Source organism: Nicotiana tabacum, chromosome 16, assembly GCF_000715075.1.
Source record: "Nicotiana tabacum cultivar K326 chromosome 16, ASM71507v2, whole genome shotgun sequence".
Taxonomy (NCBI): Eukaryota; Viridiplantae; Streptophyta; class Magnoliopsida; order Solanales; family Solanaceae; genus Nicotiana; species Nicotiana tabacum.
In genome coordinates this window covers 56040160-56053451 of record NC_134095.1, presented here as the reverse complement: position 1 = coordinate 56053451, position 13292 = coordinate 56040160, and the positions used below count along the sequence as shown (strand labels likewise).

Sequence of the window (13292 nt, the reverse complement as noted above, 5' to 3'; positions counted from 1 at the left end):
CGAAGAAGTAACCCGTCGTCGTTTCATCGAGGTCGAACTCTTCTTTTTGTCAAAGGCCCTTGGCCTTAAAGGGTGTTATTTCGAACTTATCAAAATAGTAACCCGTCATCGTTCGATCGAGGTCGAACTCTTCTTCTTGGCGAAGGCCCTTGGCTTTAAAGGGTGTATTTTGAACTTATCAAAATAGTAACATGTCATCGTTCGATCGAGGTCAAACTCTTCTTCACGGCGAAGGCCCTGGGCCTTAAAGGGTGTTATTTAGAACTTATCAACATAGTAACCCATCGTCGTTCGATCGAGGTTAAACTCTTTTTTTTTGGCGAAGGCCCTTGGCCTTAAAGGATGTTATTTCAAACTTATCAAAATAGTAACCTAGCGTTGTTCAATCGAGGTCGAACTCTTCTTTTTAGCAAAGGCCATTGGCCTTAAAGGGTCTTATTTCGAACTTATCGAAATAGTAACCCGTCGTCGTTCGATCGAGGCCGAACCCTTCTTCTTAGTGAAGGCCCTTGGCCTTAAAGGGTGTTATTTTGAACTTATCAAAATAGTAACCCATCATCGTTCGATCGAGGTGAAACTCTTCTTTTTGACGAAGGCCCTTGGCCTTAAAGGGAGTTATTTCGAACTTATAAAAATTGTAACCCATCATCGTTCGATCGAGGTGAAACTCTTCTTTTTGACGAATGCCCTTGGCCTTAAAGGGTGTTATATCGAACTTATCGAAATAGTAACCCGTCATCGTTCGATCGAGGTCGAACTTTTTTTTTTGCGAAGGCCCTTGGCCTTAAAGGGTGTTATGTCAAACTTTATCAAAATAGTAATCCGTCGTCGTTCGATCAAGGTCGAACTCTTCTTTTTGGCGAAGGCCCTTGGCCTTAAAGGGTTTTATTTCGAACTTATCGAAATAGTAACCCGTCGTCGTTCGATCGAGGTCGAACTCTTCTTTTTGGCGTAGGCCCTTGTACTTAAAGGGTGTTACTTCGAACTTATCGAAACAGTAGCCCGTCATTGTTTGATCGAGGTCGAACTCTTCTTTTTAGCGAAGGCCCTTCGCCTTAAAGGGTGTTATTTCGGACTTATAGAAATAGTAACCCGTCATCGTTCGATCGAGGTCGAACTCTTCTTCTTGAAGAAGGACCTTAGCCTTAAAGGGTGTTATTTCGAAATTATCGAAATAGTAACCCGTCGTCGTTCAATCGAGGTCGAACTCTTCTTTTTGGTGAAGGCCCTCAGCCTTAAAGGGTGTTATTTTGAACTTGTCGAAATAGTAACCCGTCGTCGTTCGATCGAGGTCGAACTCTTCTTTTTGGCGAAGGACCTTGGCCTTAAAGGGTGTTATTTCGAACTTATCGAAACGGTGGCCCGTCATCGTTTGATCGAGGTTGAACTCTTCTTTTTGTCAAAGGCCCTTAGCTTTAAAGGGTGTTATTTCGGAATTATCGAAATAGTAACCCGTCATCGTTCGATCGAAGTCGAACTCTTCTTTTTGGCGAAGGCCCCTTGCCTTAAAGGGTCTTATTTCAAACTTATCGAAATAGTAACCCGTCATCGTTCGATCGTGGTCGAAATCTTCTTTTTAGCGAAGGAACTTGGCCTTAAAGGGTGTTATTTCGAACTTATCGAAATAGTAACTCGTCGTTGTTCGATCGAGGTCGAACTCTTCTTTTTGGAGAAGGCCCTTGGCCATAAAGGGTGTTATTTCGAACTTATCGAAATAGTAACCCGTCGTTGTTTGATCGAGGTCGAACTCTTTTTCTTGGCGAAGGCCCTTGGCCTTAAAGAGTGTTATTTCGAACTTATCAAAATAGTAACCCATAGTCATTCGATCGAAGATGAACTCTTCTTTTTGGCAAAGGCCCTTGGCCTTAAAGGGTGTTATTTCGAACTTTATCGAAATAGTAACCCGTCGTTGTTCGATCGAGGTCGAACTCTTCTTTTTGGCGAAGGCCCTTGGCCTTAAATGGTGTTATTTCGAACTTATCGAAGAAGTAACCCGTCGTCGTTCGATTGAAGTCGAACTCTTCTTTTTGTCGAAGGCCCTTGGCCTTAAAGGGTGTTATTTCGAACTTATCGAAATAGTAACCCGTCATCATTCGATGGAGGTCGAACTCTTCTTCTTGGCGAAGGCCCTTGGCCTTAAAGGGTGTTATTTTGAACTTATCAAAATAGTAACATGTCGTCGTTTTATTGAGGTCGAAATCTTCTTTTTTGCGAAGGAACTTGGCCTTAAAGAGTGTTATTTAGAACTTACCAAAATAGTAACCCGTCGTCGTTCGATTGAGGTTGAACTCTTCTTTTTGGCGAAGACCCTTGGCCTTAAAGGATGTTATTTCGAACTTATAGAAATAGTAACTTATCGTCCTTCAATCGAGGTCGAATTCTTCATTTTGGCGAAGGCCCTTGGCCTTAAAGGGTGTTAATTTGAACTTACCAAAATAGTAACTCGTCGTCGTTCCATCGAGGTCGAACTTTACTTTTTGGCAAAGGCCCTTGGCCTTAAAGGGTGTTATTTCGAACTTATCGAAATTGTAACCCGTCGTCATTCGATCAAGGCCGAACTCTTCTTCTTAGCGAAGGCCCTTGGCCTTAAAGGATGTTATTTCGAACTTATTAAAATAGTAACTCGTCGTCGTTTGATCGAGGTGAAACTCTTATTTTTGGCGAAGGCCCTTGGCCTTAAAGGGTGTTATTTTGTACTTATCGAAATAGTAACCCGTCGTCATTCGATCGAGGTCGAACACTTCTTTTTTGTGAAGGCCATTGGCCTTAAAGGGTGTTATTTCGAACTTTATCGTAATAGTAACCTGTCGTCGTTCGATCGAGGTTGAACTCTTCTTTTTGGCGAAGGCCCTTGACCTTAGAGGGTGTTATTTCAAACTTATCAAAATAGTAACCCGTCATCATTCGATCGAGGTCGAACTCTTCATTTTGGCGAAGGCCCTTGGCCTTAAAGGGTGTTATTTCGAGCTTATCGAAATAGTAACCTTTTGTCGTTCAATCGAGGTCGAACTCTTCTTTTTGGCAAATTCCCTTGGTCTTAATGGGTCTTATTTCGAACTTATCGAAATAGTAACTCATCGTCATTCGATCGAGGTCGAACTCTTCTTTTTGACGAAGGCCCTTGGCCTTGAAGGGTGTTATTTCAAACTTATTGAAATAGTAACCTGTCGTCGTTCGATCGAGGTCGAACTCTTCTTTTTTCGAAGGCCCTTGGCCTTAAAGGGTGTTATTTCAAACTTATTGAAATAGTAATCCGTCGTCGTTCGATCGAGGTCAAACTCTTCTTTTTGGCGAAGGCCCTTGGCCTTAAAGGGTGTTATTTCAAACTTTATCGAAAGAGTAACCCGTCGTCGTTCAATCGAGGTCGAGCTCTTCTTTTTGGCGAAGGACCTTGGCCTTAAAGGGTGTTATTTCGAACTTATCGAAATAGTAACCTGTCGCCAGTCCCAGTTTTTGGAGAATCAGAAATCCTCTGGGGGAGTCCTAGTTCGTTTGACATTGTTTGCATCAGAGAGTGTAATGTCGGAGAGTACAAAACATTGTTGTTTCGCTAATGTTCGCTCTGTGCACACATGGTAGTTTCCTTGTCTTATTCCTGCCTTCCGGCTTGGAGGTGTCACCGGCGGGCGGTATATCGGTTGTCTTGTAGTAGTTTCTCATTCTTTAGATGAGATGTTTCTTTGCTTGCTCGCCGGCGCGGCATTTGTGTTCCTGCTTGAGCAAAGAGCAAAAGGTGAGTTAAAATGATACTTTCCTTACCCCCATCCGATGGACCGGTGAATGAGAGCATGTTTGTAGCGTTGCTCGTTTTGTTTGGCATTTCGATGGTTGATGGGGCGAGGATTTCTAAACTCGGTGACTCTACTCGGCTCTCCTTCCCCTTCTATGATGCGCCTTTGTCCTGCGAGGGTTGGGTTTTGGCTTAGCGCTTTTTTTCGGTGGGTAATCGTGTTTCTTGTCTTTGATCTGGAAGAGACTAGGGAATTTCACTAACAAATTCCCACAAATGGCGCCAAATTGTTTGACTCAAAAGATATTGGGATCTTTTAGAACAAATCAATCAAAGAAAGTGAAGGGGTAAATCTTGATCAAACATAATAAATTCCAAATCAATGTGCTAACAAGATAAATAGTATATAAGATGAAATAGATACGATCGATCTTATTAAAACTTCCGTTGTGTCTCCCATTAATCAGTGGGGGAGGTTGTTTTACATATCGTTCTTTGGAGATTGCTAAAATTGTTCCCTTTTGTTTTTAGGAAGATTGTAGAAGAGGGAAGTAAGGAGAGAAGGAGAAGCCATCCTGATTCCCTTTAACCGAAGGTTTTCCCTTACTATATATAGGCATGGGACCTTTGCTATCTACTTGGTCCGATGCTCTTACATTATGTTTGTCTTGGTCATCCTCTAAACATCATTTCTTCTGGCTCGACGGGTATCGAGAATGCTTGATGTGGAATAGGTCATGTCGTCTTTCACCGCCTTGTCGCCTGGACGGGACGTTGGTCGGCTTGACGGCAGCGGTCAGATTTTGACCAATATAGTGGTGGCACTCCACCGGTTCAGCCATGGCTAGTTCAGAAAAGTCGATGAAGGAGGTGTTTAATGAAGAAAACATTTTTCATCAATTTTGCAGATTTGGTAACAAAGAAAACATTATTTAGGCCGGTAGTGTTTCTTTTTTTGCCGGTCAAGGTTTTCGATTTTTTTTTCCAGATTTTTATTTCATTTTGATGGCTTTTACTCATTGGCCGGATTTTCTATTTTGTGGCGAGTGGAAATCACGCACTGAACTTAGTTTAGAAATGTAAAATATGTGTTCAATTGACACACATGCAATATAGTTGAAGTGTTCAGTGAGAACAAGATTAAGTTGAAGTATCTAGGTGGAAAAAAGAGGCAAGTTTAAGTGTCCACGAATGTATTCAGCCTTTTTTTATCCTTTCTTCTTCTGGTGATTAAAGAGGTTTGTTCTTTGACAATTTCAATTTATTTTTCTGGTATTAATAGAGGCCGCCCACATGCAGGGTAGCATTAAGATTTTTTTTAAAGTATAATTTAATGAGGAAAATTTTCATAAAGCACTATTTTTTAGTAGTAATTAGTCATCTATAGATATCATTTGTTATATTACGGATTATAGATACCTTTTATGTGGTTATAAGTTGTATTTGATGTATTTAAGCTATTGTATTCATGAATACAGTAGTAAAAATAGGCGTGAATCAGGGAAGTCCAACTAATCAGTTGTTGTATTCGAGTGTATTCGATTGTATTCATAGATTGAAACATGGGATTACAGCTGGACAGATTATTGTATTCACGGCGTGAAATAGGGCTTACATTGTTTTTAAAACGGGAAGTGAATCAATTAACATAATAGACTCCTAATATAACTCAACAAACTCAATTATAACACACAAATTTTGTATTTTCAGTTATAAAAAAGATTCTCAACCGAAAAATATCCCATAAACATAGCAATCTTCAGAGAATTATATAATACATTTGAATACATAAATTATATTAATTAAAAAAAACTTATGAATATATTCATGGCATATAGCGAGACAGTGAATACGATGAAATACATAGAATACAGCGGGATACATTGAAATACAATGAAAAAACCAGAGAATACAATAAAATACATGGAATACAGCGAGATACATTGAATTATAATTTTAAAAAAGGATAATGAATACAATGAAATACATGAAAATACAACGTAATACGTTGAAATTACATTGAAATATATTGAAATAAATGTTCTTCTTCATCGCGAAAGATAAAGTTGTGGAGTGGATGTCACGTGGAATTGCTCTGGATTGATGAAGTTGATTAGAAACTGAATTAGGGGAAGGCAAATCAGATGGACTACCAAGAGAAGTAAATGTCAAAACCTCAACAAAATGTGCAGCAACCATTAGAAAATTTACTCAAATGCACTACTCACCGTATATATGTCTCGGCTTTGGGCAAAAGGAAGAGTTTAGTCTTGATGAGGGCACAATACAACACTTGCAGGTGTATGTATCTGATTAAAACTAATGCAGAATGGTGCTCCAGGACTTCAACAAATTTGTAGAAAAGAATTTATTTTTCCACGGCAATTCATATGCTGAAGTGTTCATATTCCACGGAATTTGCATAAGATCTGGAATTGACACATTCTATCATTGGCACTAAAACAGTCGCCGTAGGCGGCGAAGATAAATCCACAAATCCTCCTTCCTCATACTTCTACTTCACTACCCCAAGAGTCATCTGTGAAAATTGCTCCTCAAAATTTCCACCCTTTTGATTCTCCTCAACATGAACCTTTATCGGCGGCAAATTCATAGAAGACATAGACCCAAACTGTTTGGAATCTTTCATACTTGCACATAATATCACCAATAAAGTGTTTGGTTACCTTTTGAATCTTTCATACTTTGCACAAATCCGGTAGAAGGAGGAGGAGATCGGAAAATTTAATGGGATGGGGAAGAGAATGAGATGTATCAAAGTAGAGAGAGAAAGAAAATAGTGTAACTGATTAGCGTATTTAGTGGCTTAGGGCTAGGAGGTAACCAAAATTAAATATTTTGCTATAAACCTTAAAAGGTATCTATAAAATATAATTTTTTTTAAATGATATTTATTTAAAATAAATAAGGTATTAACCTTTGCTATAGGAGATAAAAATTCCATTTAATAATGTGCGGTGTGCCAAGCCCATACTGTAGTGCATCACATAGGTTACGTTTGAGAGCCCAGGTAGCAAGCTACCTTAATGGACTCTTTTCCGTAAAAAAATTGAGTTAATATCGTGTGGGTCGGTGGCTCACATATCAAATATTAAACTGATAAGAACAGATACTAGCTTTAAGACTTACCAGTACGTAGGGGCATTTTTTTTGGTTGGTTGGTAAACAATGACTCCACCTTTGCTCTTTGATATAAATTGCCAAATTTTCTGCATTAAATTTACAAACATGAGTCATAGCTTGAGATCAAGGGGTGGGGGTGGGTGTTCTTATAGTTAATGCGAACAAGAAGTAATTTGACAAGTATATAACAAATTAAACTATTAAACGTATATGATATCGATTGTGACACATTTTAGTGAAGAAATCTTTGAAATTCATTATATTAAAACGAACAATACCTCACAAGTATAAGAGATTAGACCCTTTTTTTTGGTTTCTCACCCGGTGTCCGGTATCTGTATTGGAATCCGACTATATCCGGATTCGCGCCGCGTAGGGCCTCATTCGGGGGGAAGCGCTCCCTACCAAGGATTTTTCTATACCCAGGACTCGAACTCGAGACCTCTGGTTAAGGGAAAAGCAGTCTCATCCACTGCACTACATCCTTTGGTGGTGAGATTAGACCGTTGAATATTACGTGCGAGCTAATAAAAAGGAAAACTAAAAGGTAGAGTTTGAGTAGAACGTAGAAAGGAGGCATCCAACTTATTCACATTTAATAGATGTATCAAATCAATAAGAGCACCATATATTTTTTATATGAATATTATAACTCAAGCTAAATAATATGTATCACTATGGCAATTTATCACTTAATTATGATGTATTAACATGTTCGTCCATGCACCGGATCAAATATGCAGTATAACTTTTTAGGATACAATAAACAATTTACACTCTTCTCAAAATAAAATTCGCCCTCTTTACTGGCAGCTAACATATTTTACTTTTCTGATTGAACGTAACAATAATTAAGAAGCTAATTTGCAAGTCACACTCTGCAATCTGCATGATATCGCACATAATTTTAAATAATTGGGATGCCTTTCTTGGAATAAGGATGTCTCTTTTGGAGTAATAATTACAGGCAATGCAATATGGAATATTTAAATCAAAAGGTCCAGAGCAATGTGACGACCATGTGGCTCTTTCATAAAAATTAATTCCCTTATGCCTCATAAAGTCTAACGCATATACCAAAAAAAAAAAAAAAATCCTAGTTGTACAAGTTTATCGGGCCCTAAAGTTGACCCTTTTCCATGCTCTTGGCGCACAATAGTTAACGTACGTTGTCCGTGTTAGGCATGGCAAAAGGGAGAGGTAGAGGACGCGGCCTAAAACACTACCCCTAGCTGCCTTTGGAAGCTCGGTGGGACCACGTGTTCAACCACCAGTGGAGAAAGTGACACAGGAGACGACTACACCAACCTCAATTACCAACCTAGATCCAGCTACCATCGGAGGTATTGCATGTGAAATTGGCTCTTCATTGAAGAGCTCCGGTGTGTCAAAGAGGTTAGATATGAGTACTCCATTGACAATTGACCAACCAGATGCATCCCTGCAAGTACCAGCCAATGGAACAATGATTCAAGCCCCAAAACAAGTAATTAGTCAACTATGCTCGGAGCAACCAACGGTAGAAGAGGTAGTAAATACAGATGAACCTGCTAGACCTAAGACGCCATGGACTACCCTGTTTTAAGAGAACAGATTTGCCACCAATGGTATGTCACTGACCTATATCCCCCACAAATCATTGATAGTCAAACTGTGGTCCAATTAGATAAGCTAGAAGTAAAAGAGGAGGAGAACAAATGGAGATGTTCACTGATAGCATACATCATAGGTGATGGTCCAGGTTACAATGCAATAAAACGATACATCAAATTGCACTGGGCACATGATGTTGAGCTTAAGTTGTTCATTCACGATGAAGGTTATTATATTATCAAATTCTAGTCTGCAGTAGATGTGCGACAAATAATGTGTGCTGGTCCTTATTCTATTGCTAACAAGCCCATCATTAAAACTATGGACTCCAGATTTTGACTTTACAAAGGAATTCCCTACTGTTATGCCACTATGGGTGAAGTTTCTTAAATTGCCTATGGTTTGTTGGGGTGTTGATTCATTAAGCAGAATTGCTAGTATTATTGGGACTCCTATTTTTGCTGATGAATTCGAATGCTTATTGAGGTTAATGTAACCAAAGAGTTGTCCACAAAAATTCTAGTTATGGATCGCTACGGAAAGAAGTTTCAGCAGACTGTGACTTATGATTGGAAACCTGCTTATTGTAATAAGTTTTTGGTTGTGGGGCACGAATGTGTTACTCAGACACATCCTGTTGTACAACCACCAAATCAAACAAGGAGGACAAGGGGCAACAAGTTTGTTACACAAGAATGGAGATGCAAAGGCCTTTACCTGCTACAAATTTGCTTAACAATGCAGTACAAACTACACTTGTTGATCCAAGAATAGAGGATAACAATGAGGAATCTGAAGGCTAAAGAGGAATTACACTATCAACTGATCATAGGGAGGTTAAGGCTTCGTCTAAACAAAGCATAGTTTTGCTTGTAACTACTAGGATCAAACATAGGATGAGAGAGGCAAAGCATTGTAGTCTGGCACTTAACTTCACCAACTTCCCATCATTGACCCTTATCCAAATGAAAAATAGATTTGAAATTGTGCCAACAAGCAAATGTGATGCTCAGTTACCACCTGGGGATAGAGGTGGGAATACCATACGTGTGATAATCCGATAGGTAATTTTTAGTTTTAGCCTTTATTTTTGTATTTCGAGACCTTGATTAGCTCCATTTAGCATTCCTCAATTTGCATGCACAGTCCGTGTCTTATTTCGGAAGGTCTTTATGTAAAAATTGAAGAAAGAGTGAATTTTTGCCTTAAAAACAATTTGAGTTGGCTACGGTTTACATTTTATGTAAACAAATTCGGAGTCTATATTGTGATTTGGGACTTAGACGTAAGCCTGAAATTGAATTCCGAAGTCCCTAAATTGATTTGATGTGATTTATTCAAAACTAGTAATTTGAATGTTTAAAATATTTCATAATTTGACCATAGGTTGACTTTATTGCTACCAGGTTTAGATTTCTATTTTAAAATTCGGTATAGGTTCATTTTACCATTTACAACTTGTTAGCAAAATTTTAAGTATAAAGGAGTTGATTTGGCATGAATCGGACATTTGGTTGTGAATTTGAAAGTTCTTAAGGTTCTTTAAAAATTTCATGCATTTTGATGTCTGAATTATAGTTCTAGGTATTATTTTAGTATTCTGATTATGAGAGTGAGTTCGTATAATGATATTACAGTTGTGTGCATGTGTTGGTTTGGAGCCCGAGGGGCTTGGGTGAGTTTCTGATAGGCTACAAGTCAATTTTGGACTCAAAGATTGCAACTTCGGCTGGTTTTTTGATTTCTAGTGAGTTGTTCTTCTCAACCGCAAAGACTTGTGCTGGGGGTGGATTCCTTCATCGTGAATGCGATGGCTTGGTCGCGAACGCAAAGCACTGGAGGGGCTACCCTTTGCGAACGCAATCAGCCTCTCGTGAACGCGTAGGGTTGGGGGTCTGGGAAAGAACTTGTATATTACTCTCTACGCGAACGCGAGCCCTGGCTTGCGAACATGAAGGCCAGAGGGGGGTGAAACCTTCAAAAACTCGTGAGGTACATCACGAACGAGTAGGCCATTCTAGCTGATGTGCATCGCGAACGCACTGAGCCCTTCGTGAACGCGAAAAAGGCTTCACATCCAGTAACTTAAACATCCAAAGTCAGGATTTAACTTAATTTTTTACCATTTTCATGTTAGATCTCGACCCCGTTTCTATGTATTTCTAGCTAGGCTTTGAGGTTGAGTCATCTGAAGCCGTCATCACAAGTTTTTTTTTTCAATATTCCATAGAGATGCCTTAGTTATATTTGATTCGGGTCCTACTTATTCCTACGTGTTATCCTATTTTGCTTCATATCTGGTTATGCCTTGTGATTCTTTGGTTGCTTATGTATATGTGTCCATACCTGTGGGAGATTCTATAATTGTAGATCGTGTTTATCGCTTGTTTGTGGTTCCTATCGGTAGCCTTGAGACTAGTATAGATCTCATACTTCTTGATATGGTGGACTTTGATGTTATTTTGTGCGTGGATTGGCTGTCACCTTATCATGCTATATTGGACTGTCACGCCAAGATGGTGACCTTAGCTGTGACGGTGTTTCCCCGATTAGAGTGGGGGGGACTCTTTGCCATTCTACCAATAGGGTTATTTCTTATGTAAAGGCTTAGAGTATGGTTCGGGAAGGGATGCCTAGCATATTTGGCGTATATCCGTGACTCTAGTGCAGAGGTTCATTCCATAGATTCAGTACCAATTGCGCGTGAGTTTCCTGAGGTGTTTTATGCAGATCTGCGGGGGATGCCACCTGACAGAGATATTGTTATCTGTATTTACTTTACTCCGGGCACTCAACTCATTTCTATTCCACCATAGCGTATGGCCTCACCTGAGTTAAAAGAACTAAATGAGCAATTACAGGATTTACTTGATAAGAGATTCATTAGACCTAGTGCCTCTCCTTGGGGTGCATCAGTGTTGTTCGTGTAGAAGAATGATTCGATGAGGATGTGTATAGATTATCGGCAGTTAAACAAATTCACTATCAAGAACAAGTATATGTTTCCGATGATTGATGACTTATTTGATCAGCTATAGAGTGTCAAAGTGTTTTCGAAGATTGATTTTGAGATCTGGCTACCATCAGTTGAAGATTAGGTCATCAGATGTCCCTAAGATAGCTTTTTGAGCTCGGTACGGGCATTATGAGTTTCTAGTGATATCATTTGGCTTGATAAATGCCTCAGTAACATTTATAAATTTGTTGAATCGGGTATTTAAGCCCTATTTGGATTGTTTTGTGATTATCTTCATTGATGATATCTTGATCTACTCCCGCAGTTGGGAAGAGCATGAACATTATCTTCGGGCTATACTTCTGTAAGGCCCTGGAAAATTTCGAAGTACTTAAGCGTTAATAAGAAAATTGATGTATGTTAATTGCATTATTTTGTGTATAGATGAGGACTATTCATGTGATGGATATCAATTGGATATGATAATAAGTGTATGAGGCACATTATAAGTGACTTGTGGTCTAAGATGAGGCCTAAGTCTAGGCTAAGTTGGAAAATTACATGATAGACTAAAATTCCAAATGAGTACGTACAAGACCAAACTTTGGATGAGCATATTTACACGTATATAAGATATTATGTGATGCACAACCTATCAAATGAAAAATCTTTGAGTCTTTTTTCTAACTCTTTAAACTGTTTGTCATTTGGACACTCCTACAAAAAGTTATGACCAAATTACCAAAAGCTGGCAAAATGCGATTCTACGACCACAAAACAATTGTGCGAACTGCAAAATGATCGTCGATCTGCCCACTGCAGACCACTTCTAGGCATCAGTTTTATGATCCATTGCGCGACCCGCATACCTATTTGGCGGTGCATTGTGCGATCGCATACCTGATTTCGAAGGCTTCATTTTCCTATTTTCATAACCATACCCCATTTTGATAAATAGGGTTTGGTACTTGTTTTGGGGAAATCATCTGATGATTTTAGAGAGAAGTGAGAGTTTTCTAAAGAGAGGAAGTAGATGAAGTGTCTTGTTCATCATAATCTTGTCCAAGCCTTGAAATCCAACAAGAAATCCCTTAAGTTCTTCATCAAAGAGGTAAGTCTCAATACCCTATATTTTCAATTTCGGGATTTTGATTAAAAGTGGGCCATGAGAATTATGATTCTTAGGTGTGAGAGTATTATGTATACATGTATGAATTCATTATGCAAATATGAGTATTCATCAAGTATTGGAAGCCATAAATTCTCAATTTAAATGAATACCCATTGTAGAGATTGAAAAGTGATTATTCAATGAAATTTTGTTGTTTGGGTGTGAATAGTTGGTCACACATGTGATGTTGGGAGTATAAATTGTTAAGGAATGATAGTGGGATGAATTGTTGGATGTAGAAATACCATTTCTAGAGGTAGTTAAATGCTATGCACTCTAGGTGTTTAATAAATAATCTAAATGACCTGAACTATGGAATTGGTTACTAGTGTTGGTCCCATTGGGTTAAAGGTGGCAAGTGGGCCGGGCCCATGTGGGACTGGGCCTAAACTGTCCTAGCCCGTCTAAGACCGGGACCATATATATATGGGCCTATATGTGGGCCGGTTCCATTGAAGAAGCCCGCAAGACCGGGACCGTTTGGGCCCAGGACCGGTTCCTAAGTGGGCCAGTTCAACCGGTCCTAAACAGGCCCAACGGCTAATTTTAAAAAAAGAATCCAAAAAAATCAACTATAAATACCCCCTCATTCTTTCATTTTTCTCACAAAATCATCAATCTCTCTCTAATTTTTTTTTTATAATTTGGTTACTTTATTGTTGCAATTTGTATGAAAAATTGTGAAGTTGGTGAACTAA

The 13292-nt window shown here is 39.0% G+C and overlaps 1 non-coding gene across 1 annotated transcript; it reads right to left on the bottom strand.

Annotated features, from left to right (window-relative positions):
• Positions 1-6703: 6703 nt before the first annotated feature.
• On the bottom strand, positions 6704-6897 carry LOC142171297 (U2 spliceosomal RNA). The gene has a single exon (XR_012700872.1). It is a non-coding gene; the product is annotated as a U2 spliceosomal RNA (small nuclear RNA).
• Between the last annotated feature and the right edge of the window lie 6395 nt (positions 6898-13292).